Source organism: Physeter macrocephalus, chromosome 20 (genome assembly GCF_002837175.3).
Source record: "Physeter macrocephalus isolate SW-GA chromosome 20, ASM283717v5, whole genome shotgun sequence".
Taxonomy (NCBI): Eukaryota; Metazoa; Chordata; class Mammalia; order Artiodactyla; family Physeteridae; genus Physeter; species Physeter macrocephalus.
This window is the reverse complement of record NC_041233.1, coordinates 8,382,424-8,390,807: the sequence shown is the minus strand read 5'-3', so window position 1 is coordinate 8,390,807 and position 8,384 is coordinate 8,382,424. Positions and strand designations below refer to the sequence as shown.

At 36.6% G+C, this 8,384-nt stretch overlaps 1 pseudogene; it reads left to right on the top strand.

The window, feature by feature from the left end:
• Window positions 1–731: 731 nt before the first annotated feature.
• LOC102980093 (dystrobrevin beta-like) lies at window positions 732–1,716 on the top strand (annotated as a pseudogene).
• Window positions 1,717–8,384: the final 6,668 nt, after the last annotated feature.

Sequence of the window (8,384 nt, the reverse complement as noted above, 5' to 3'; positions counted from 1 at the left end):
GTGAACAATGTCTTTAGGGCATCTTGAGAGTAAAATCAGCAAATGACATCATATATATGTTAAAGACCCCATAAGAAAAGTGTGATCATAATTTTAGCCCTACTTTTTAGATTGTATAAATTCTTTGTAAAAGGATGTGAAAAAAGGAAAATGTGTGTGTTTATGAAGGTAGGTAGTCAGTTGTTGAATAAAGACTCTCATAGAGGAGCTAGGAAACGCCAGTTGATTACAAGAGATTTGCATTGTGAGATGGGGTCACAGTCGGATAGTAATTTTATAGCCAAAAAAGGAAACATTTATTGTGCAGTGAGTGACCTGAGTGGTGGGGAGGTAGTTAAAAACTGATACAAACATTTGGGCTGGAGAAATTGACTCCGGAAGTCATTATACAGAATCCTACGGAGGCGGCTAGTTCCCGCCCTGCGCCCGTCGCGCCCCTCACATCCCTCACGCCCCTCACGCCCCTCGCGCCCCTCGCGTCCTTCGCGCCGCTCACGCCCTTCGTGCCCTCGCGACCTCACGCCCCTCACGCCATCGTGACCTCACGCCCCTCGCGCCCCTCGCTCCCCTCATGCTGTCGCACTTCGGGCCCCGTCGCGCCGGGCGGAAAGCACCGAGAGCCAGGCGCCGGAGAACGTTCGCCGCTCGTGCAGCTCAGCGAGGGCCAGGCCGGAGGAGGCGAAGGCGGCTGCGTCCCAGAGACCTGGGCGCCACCAGCTCCGTCCCGGAAGATGATTGAGGAAACTGGGAGCAAGCGTAACATGGCAGAGAAGAGGCAGCTGTTCATAGAAATGCGTGCTCAGAATTTTGATGTCCAATGACTATGAACTGACAGATTGCAAAGCACGATTTGTACAAAAAACGATGCAGCCTCCATCTTACTGGTCTCTGGAACATGCTGGAAGCATTTCGAGACGACGGCCTTGATTCACTGGACTCAACCCCTGAGATCAGTGTGTCCCGCCTCGGGACAGACCCTCATCCATCTACTGCCAGCTGAGCATGTGCCTTCCTTCTCATGAGTCGGTGTGGACCAGCCCCGCAGCTCCTCCTCGGCTTCGTGATTGCTGCTGTGACAGTGAGGCCCGAGGCAAGTTGATGGTATTTTCTGTTAAAGCTGTGTTAGCATGTGTGGTGGAAAAATGCTGTACAAGTTGAGATATGTTTTCTCCCAGATGTCAGATTCCAGTGGCTTAATGCTATTTAGCAAGTTTGACCAGTTTCTGAAGGAAGTTTTAAAGTTCCCAGCAGCTGTCTTTTGAAGGGCCATCTTTTGGTTACACAGAGCACTGAGCCTGCACCTGTTTTCCACAGCTGAAAAAGAGAATGCTGAATATGCCTTTAGACACAGCAATGGCTGATCCTCCTCCCTGGGGCTTTGTCTGGCTACTTCTCAAGCATAGGCTTGCCCACGTGGAGGAGGTCTGCCATCCTGTGGAGTGCTCCTGTTTCTGGTGTGAGATGGAGTGCTCCTATTCGTGGTTTGAGCGTGGGATGGGTTTCTGGTACCCATGCCGACGGTTGCCACACCCCCAGCTCTGCCAAAATTGCTTTTTGTATGGCCATGCCAGTGGCCCTCATGGCAGCCAGTACCAGGTGAAGGAGCATCCCTCCTTGGTAACTGCTTTGTGTCTCAGTCTGTGTCCCCAACAGTTCGTCTGTTTCATCAGTAACAACACTAGGGCCACTTTCCTCATAGATGCCTACCATAAATAAGGTTGTAGTGTCATGAAATATTAACACTTATGTTTATGATGGGGCTTGCAGATATGTTGTGCTTCATCACTTGATTTGAAAAGCAGAGTTTTTAAAGTATGGGGAAATGGAGTTATGATGACATTTGACAAGGTCCCTTTTACTCATAAAATTGGAATGTGACAGTGCTCCCTTTCCAAGTGAAAGGAGTCTTCTTGTTTTAAAATTGTACAAGGGGTACCACCCCCACCTCAAAAGACTTAACTCTCTGAGCTTTAAGGAAGATTTAAAGTTCTTTTTTTCAAGCAAGTTTACTTTGTGCTTATAGGGTGTAAATGTTGCAAAGAAAGCTGCATGAAATGAAGTTAAATTTTTGCCTCTCAAGTTGGGGAAATACTGTATTTTACAATTGCCACGTGGATGTCTTTACTTTCTAAAATAGTCTTTTAAATAACAACATTTGGGTGGAGCTCAATGTCTGATTTTTCTGTGGTGTTTATAAATCATGTAATAAGTTCAGCACCAATCGTTTTTCCTTCCCTTCTCTCAGTTTATTTCCAGAGTTTTTAAAATGTCATACTTTTATTTCCAAACAGTTTCTAGAGCCTTGTTTTAAAACCTTTTCCTTTAGTTTTTGTTGGTTAGTTTACTAGAAGGTAGAAAAATATACAGAGTCATAAGTATAATTCAGGATCTAAGTTCTCAGGCCTGGTCATCCTACTGGAGTTTAAGTATTAGAAAGCTTTGATAAGCGGGGGTTTTTCCTCTCTTTCTTTTTTTTTCCTTTTTCCTAGTTAACCTTCTTAAAAGTCAACCAAGAAGAAAGCAAGTAAGTTCATATCAGGGATTAGTTAAAAACAAAAACCAAACTTTAATCAAGTGTATACTTTACTTCCTACATTTCTGACAATGTCTTAGATATAATTTTTTTTAATCAGATAGCTTTTCAGTTACAGTTAAACTGTATAATTTTGTTAAACTGAACATCCTATCCTGGGTATTGTTGTGTTATAAATTCCAGTATTTTTTTTTTTGGTTGAGGTGTCATTATTTTACATTTTTTAAACAAGCAAAGGAAAAAAAAAAACACCTCGTAGTTTCTCCTCTTTTTCCTTGACTTGGGAGAATTTATAGATTTTCAAATAGTTACTTTTTCTTAAAGTACAAGTATCCCACTGTGTTAATTGACTTGTTAACATTTTCAGCTGTTTTTGGTTAGAGTCTAACTCTTTACACTGAGATAGCTCTTTTCCCTATTACCTTTTTAAAAATTTATTTACTTATTTTTATTTTTTTTTTAACATCTTTTTTGGAGTATGATTGCTTTACATTGTTGTGTTACTTGCTGCCTATTACCTTTCATAATGTTTGGATTCTCTGGAATGTATCTACTGAAAATCCTCATCCTAGATGTTGGGGCTAGGAGATGAACTTGTTTTTCACCTTAGTTTGAACTTGCTCCTTTAGCTAATTTATAACCCTTATAGAAATGGGAATTTTACGTTTATTTAAAGATAAATGACTGTTTGAATATTGCTTTCTGACTTACAGATTTTCACATGAAAAACTCTGTTGAATTTTTCCATTGCTCTGTAACATACATAAATTGAAGTACAGAAATCACAAGTGAGTTCTTATATTTCTGTTTAAACTTCACAACACTCTTGTGAAGTAAGTCTCATTGCTATTCATTGTTATTTTTATTTCAGCTTTATTTTTTTTCTAGTATATTAGTTCATTTTTGTTATAGTGACTTAAGATTTCGGGAAAAATCAAGTATTATCAGCATGCATAATTTTGAAGCTGGTATCATAAATGTATCAGTTTTGAATTTTGACGAGTATATACATTACGTAGTAGATGCATACTGGTAAGGCCTTTTAGCAATATACAAGTGTGTGTGTGTGTGTGTGTGTGTGTGTGTGTGTGTGTGTGTGTGTATAACTTGTTTTCAAGATTAGGACTATGCGCAATACCCTTGTTCTTTGAGGAAGATATCGGTGAATTTTGAGGCTGATGTGAGTAAAGAAGTTTCCACTTAACAAAAGGATGTGTAATCAGTTAAGTAGTGATTTCTTTGAAGATTGTCCACTGTATCTGTACTAATATTTTGAATGAATGTTTCTCTATGTTCACAACAGATGGATTTAGCATGCATCTAACCAGCTTCTATATGAATTTACATTGTAGATTTGATATGTTTAGTGTTGGTGTTTGGAAGTTTATTTTTATTTTTCCAAAAGTTTTTGTTTAATATTTTACCTAAGTAACTAGCAATATAATTTCTTACTCTTCTAGTCATCAATCCATTCATTTGCCTTTATTATAGAAAAAAAAATTCCACATGGTACTATTAAAAAAACGAAACAAAAGAATCCTAGGAACAAGCCCTCATCATAGTAATAAAGCATGAAGCATGATGGTGGCCAAGAGGCCCTGATATAGAAGCTCAGCAATTTAAGGAATAAAAGGGCATTCCACAAACAAATAATAGGGTAACTTTGTTCTCTTCAATGACATCTGTTTTGTCCTAGAAAAGCTCCATTAAAAGTTAACATTTTCTGGTCATTCCCTGGAAGTCCAGTGGTTAGGACTTGGCGCTTTCACTGCTGTGGCCCGGATTCAGTCCCTGGTTGGGGAATTAAGATTCCACAAGCTGCGGCGCATGGCCAAAAAAAAAAAAAAAAATTAACATTTTCTATGCACAGTATGTAAAATGTGAATCCTCTAGATCAGGAATAGACAAACTTTTTCTGTAAAGAGTCAGAGAGTAAAGATTTTGGGCTTTGCAGGCCATACTGTCTCTGTCACAGCTACTCCATACTAGCAGAAAAGCAGCCATAAAAAATTGGTAAATGAACAGAGATGGCTGTGAGCCAACAAAAATTTATTTACAGACTCTGAAATTTAAATATCCTACAGCATCACAAAAAAATTATACTTATTTTGATTTTTTTTCAATAATTTAAAAATGTAAAACCATTCTTAAACAGTGGGCTGTACAAAAAGAGGTGGCAGGCTGGATTTTACCATTAGGATATAGTTTGACAACCCTTGGCCTACATGTTTTTCCGTAGGGTTCCTCCCCTGCCACCAACAGTAGAATAACTTTGACTAGACCTAATTATAATGAACCTCATAGATGGCTAGGAATAGAGTTATCCTAACTTAAGTCCAAAATGACATTTTATCATTCTAAACAAAGTATCCCAAAATAATAAAGAATTTGTTATATCTTGAGAAAACATTTTTTAAAAACATGTTTTAATAACATGAAGTAAACTTGTCATATTCTCTGTTGGAATTTTTGGAAATAAGCACCAAGATATCTTATATGTAGATAAGGCTTTGCCTTCTTTAAAATTATTTTGAAAAAATTTTAATTCTCCCTCATTTTCATCTGCATGTCTGATTTAAATGCTTAATGATTCTTAGAATATTGATTGAGAATAATTTAACTTTTTAAAACTTCTTAGTTTTATACATAGCAGTTTCTCATTAATATGTAAACATTTATAAAAGTTTGAAAGTAAAAACCATATGGCCTGAGCTTTGCTATTCACCTTTCAATATGTAAAAGGACATTCAATATCTTATTTTTTAGCTTTTCAACTTATATGCAAATAGCTATTTACCAAGTTATTTTAAATAATGTAACAAAATGCCTAAACCCTCCAATCAAAACACAATGCCGGGATCTTGACCTACATTTAAATATTTAGTCTTCTTATGTGATGTACTAACATTCTGAATTTTATGTTTATCATTTCATTATTTCTCAAGTATGTAATTTGCACACATCTATGTATATATATAGGCAAAAATATATTTTTTTATGTTTTAACTTTGTAAAAGGGGTATCACTCTTTATTCAGTCCTTTTGGACTCTGCCCACTGACTATAGTGGCACTAAGATTTACTATATATGATATTTTACTGTAGCTTATTCATATTGACTACCTGTAAAATATTCCATTGTGGGACTATAGCACAGTTTATTCTTTCATTTTCCCATTTAGAAGAAATGAGTTGTTTTTGCTATTATGAGAACAGCATTTCTATGAATATTCTTACATAAGTCTCCTATTAATATTCAAGGGTTTCTCTTAGATAATGTATCTAGATGTTGAATAGCTAATCCATAGCATATATGAGTGTTCGACTTCAGGAGGAAATGTCAGAACGGTTTCATAGTGGCTGCATAGTGGTTTCAAACTTCTATTTACTACTAGCAATGTATAGCAGATTCTGTTGACCCACATCTCTCCTACACTTTGAACAGAATTTCTCATTTTGCCAGTAGAATGCTTATAAAATGCTATTTAACTGTGGTCTTGATTTGCATTTCCCTGAAGACCAGTAATCTTGAACTTCTCTGTTTATTCCTTTGGCAGTTTTTCTTTTGGGATATTTGTGCTTATATATTCTTCTTGATACTGTTCTAGTTGTGTGTATGGTGACTGTCTTTTTCCAGTTTGTAACTTAGCTTTGAAATGTCTTTAATTTAAAAATTAATCTTTGATGAATAAAAGTGATTAACCTTACTATTTTAAGTTTAGTAATCGTCTCTTTTATAGAAAATTGTGTTCATGCATTATTTAAGATACCACATGTATGCTGAACTCTAAAAATATTCACTTATAATTTTTTTCAGATAAAAAAAGTTATCTTTTTTTAGATTTAGTCCTAAATCCATATGGAAGTGATAGTTTTAAATGGTGTGAGGTAGGAATCTAACATTAACATTTTTCCATATAAATCATTTTTCCAACTCAATTTATCGAACCATCTCTTCATTCCTACTCATTTGTCATACCACCTCTGGCCTATGTCTAATATCTATACCTACATGGGTCAGTCAATTTATGATTGATCAACTGGTTAATTTGCTTCTTGCACACAAAAACCACACTGTCATATTTGCCATTTCATAAAGAATCATAGCAGTTGTTCTACTTTTACACACACATGCTCACATGCACAGGTGCACACACACACACACAATTCTTGGACATTTTAGAATTGTCTCTTAAGTTCTCTGACATACCCTGTTGGAAACTGCATTGAATCTAAAGATTAAAGAGAAATGATACCTTTATAATATACTTCTTATATATGAACACAGTTTACCTGTTCATCTATTTAGTCTTCTTCAGTATTTCTCAATAAAGTTTTTATAATTTCCCCAGGAAAGTTCCTAAACATATTTTTGTTAGATTTATTCCTGATTATTTCATATTATCTCTTAGTCTCATAAATGGCATACTTCCTTTATTACATTTTCTAGTTATTTACTCCTGATATACAGAAATGCATTACTGTTTCTACATTAATTTTATACCCAGCTTATAATGCATACTCTCTTATTGTCTTAAATAACTTATCCATGTATTCTTTGGGGTTTTCAATGTAAACTTAAATATAGACAGAGTTCATTAGTTTTGGCTCTCTTCATTACTTTATAAAGTATCTAGAGCTTTAACTTTCTAGGTTCATACCATTTTACAGCCCTCCCCAATTTTGATACATACAGTTTTCATAGCTTTCAATTCCAAATATTGTTTAAATTTTCATTATGATTTCTTCTTAAACCCATGCATTAGTTAGGAGGCTTTCTTTGTTTCCAAATATTCAGGAATTTCTTTTTTTTAGTTTACTCTTTATTACTTAATTCTAAAGTAATTATTTTGTTATCAAAGATCTTGGTCTGTATTACATCTATTTTTTTAATATATTGAAAGTTTTTTTATTTCCTAATACCTAGTCAGTTTTTTAAATGCTTTATATTTGCTTAAAATAAAATGTGTATTATTTCACTGTTAAATACATAAATCTCGGGCTTCCCTGGTGGCGCAGTGGTTGCGCGTCTGCCTGCCGGTGCAGGGGAACCGGGTTCGCGCCCCGGTCTGGGAGGATCCCACATGCCGCAGAGCGGCTGGGCCCGTGAGCCATGGCTGCTGAGCCTGCGCGTCCGGAGCCTGTACTCCGCAACGGGAGAGGCCACAACAGTGAGAGGCCTGCGTACCAAAAAAAAAAAAAAAAAAAAAAAAATACATAAATCTCTTGGATGTTATTTTAATTCTATTTTAAACACATGGTCCATCTTTTCTAATATTTCTGCTTCTGTTCAAATCTGTTACCTTGCAGGATTTTTTTTTTAAATGATTGTGCCCCTCCAGTGTCTTCGTGAGTTCATTTACCCTAGGAGGAGAAGTGTATTTGTGGGAGAGAGAATAATTTACTCTGCCTTTTTATAACCTGAATCTCTGCAGCAAAGGGACCAGCAATTTTAAATGACCTGAAACATATGAAAAGAGATAAGGGAATTTGAAACAAGAGCATAGAACAGCCTAACTACTGTCTTAAGCATTTAGCATGGGGTGAAGTTGGACCCATGCTCAGTGGACAGAGAACAGATAAGCCCAAGGGTGGCCCTGTGCCTAGGTACAGCCCTAAAAACAGATAAGTCCTATCTATCAGAGAACTATAGTCAATTACTCACCTTCCTAAAACAACTCTTAGGTCTGATTTTCACCCTTCTCCTAGAACACCATGATAAAATTCAGAGTTTTACTTCAGGAGGACTGGGTGGGGCCCGAGTTTCTGCATTTCTCACAGTTTCCAAAGTGATCATTATGCTGTTGGTCCTAGACATCACTTCAAGTGGCTGGGCTAGATTAAAATTCCCC